We start from the raw sequence: 1,907 nt of genomic DNA, 5'->3' as shown, positions 1-1,907 counted from the left end.
CCTACTCCCCTGTGTGTCCTTGCCTCCCACGACTAGCACTTAGTCAACTTCTAAACAGTTATGAACAAATACACGTTTATTTGTAAAGTTTAGCTACAACGACCAGCACTTAGTCAACTTCTAAACAATTATGACAAATACACGTTTATTTGTAAAGTTTAGCTACAACGACCAGCACTTAGTCAACTTCTAAACAGTTATGACAAATACACGTTTATTTGTAAAGTTTAGCTACAACGACCAGCACTTAGTCAACTTCTAAACAGTTATGACAAATACACGTTTATTTGTAAAGTTTAGCTACAACGACCAGCACTTAGTCAACTTCTAAGCAATTATGACAAATACACGTTTATTTGTAAAGTTTAGCTACAAAATTGGTTTTATAGACATTGTTGACCTCAACCTCCAGTCTTTTCTCCCCCTGACTACTGCTATTGACAGACTAATTCAGAATTAAATCAGAAGTTTAAAGTGAATCAGCTACAAACCTTCTCGTTACTGATTCGTGGTTAACGTTTTCGGTCTTTGTCTATTTAAGTATCTACTCTCTGAGAAAGGTATTTCGTGTGAATGTACACGTGAAATTTATGGTAAATTAAGGTGGGGTTAGGACGCGACTGATATATAAATAAACTTAAAAATGAATTATGATTACTATATGATAAAAACGTGAATACACGTGGAAACAATCTGCTCCCTATCTTTCCATGTGGTGGTATAGACTAGTGCTTTGGATGAGTAATAGAAAAGTTGGAGGTTAGCCTGCATTTGGCTGGTATCCTGTCCAGGAGAATTGTGCTCATACGCTTTTACCACAAGAAACTGGAGCTTGAAGACAAGGAAAAATATTTAACTAAATATATACTTCTTAGCGTAAAGATTGCGCCTGTATATTGTACTTTCCTGCTACACTACACTGTATTACACTAAAGCAACTAAACAACAAAAAGAAAAGGGGGGATAAGTAAGAGAGGCACATTTAGGCTGCAGTGAAAGTTATTCTGGACTGTCCAATAATATCAAAATTAATTTTAAAATAGCTTTAGTAACTGCGCGTAACCATGATAACCAACTAAGTTTCTGTGAATGGTTTGTAAACAAAAACCAAAAAAAACAACAAAAAAACTAGCTATTACAGCCACTAATATAAACAGCAGCATCTATTTTACAAGGATTGTTTTTTATATTTGTCTTTAATGGGTTTCATTGAATGTCTGACTAACGAAGTAAAGATATTTAAAAGTTTTAGAATATTTGAGCAACTGCCTTTATATGTATAAGCGTGTGCTTAGTAAAATATAAGCCAAGTAAAAAGTCTTACTATAAATGCGATAGAGATTAATAAACATGCTTGTCTTAAGTATGTAATCTCGAAAGACTAAATTGATCCTAAATTCCGTTTATCGCTGAATTTTGTAAAAATATAAAATTATGTATAAAAACTGTATAGAACTAATTTCCAATAATTCACAGGAAAAAGTGAAATTTCGATGGAAAGTGGGGCTGGGTATGGCCTATTAGTTTGCGTGCCGGTCTATGAATCTAAGTGTCCATGGTTCGCGTCTCGTTGCCACAAAATCGCGTTCCACACTTTTGGGTCTCAGGTGCGTTATAAGAGCGACGGTCAGATCCCACTTTCGATTAAAATAGCTAGAGAATTGATGGTGGGTGCCGTTGACTAGCTGCCTTCCCTCTAGTCTATCAGTTCATAACTAAGGACGGCTAGTGCAGGTAGACCTTGTGTAGTTTTGAGCAAATATCCAAAACCATGGCCAGGTGGTTAAGGCACTCGACTCGCAATCTGAGGGTCGCGGGTTCGAATCCCTGTCACACCAAACATGCTCGCCCTTTCAGCCGTGGGGGCGTTATAATGTGACGGTCAATCCCACTATTCGTTGGTAAAA

The 1,907-nt window shown here is 36.7% G+C and overlaps 1 protein-coding gene across 3 annotated transcripts in view; it reads right to left on the bottom strand.

Moving 5' to 3' along the window:
- LOC106468431 (Na(+)/H(+) exchanger protein 7-like) overlaps positions 1–1,907 on the bottom strand; it is an 81,408-nt gene that overhangs the window by 60,606 nt on the left and 18,895 nt on the right. The window lies entirely within an intron of this gene.

The sequence above is a fragment of the Limulus polyphemus genome, unplaced genomic scaffold (genome assembly GCF_000517525.1).
Source record: "Limulus polyphemus unplaced genomic scaffold, Limulus_polyphemus-2.1.2 Scaffold3005, whole genome shotgun sequence".
In the NCBI taxonomy this organism is placed as follows: Eukaryota; Metazoa; Arthropoda; class Merostomata; order Xiphosura; family Limulidae; genus Limulus; species Limulus polyphemus.
The sequence above is the reverse complement of the archived record's forward strand: the minus strand, read 5'-3'. Positions and strand labels throughout refer to the sequence as shown.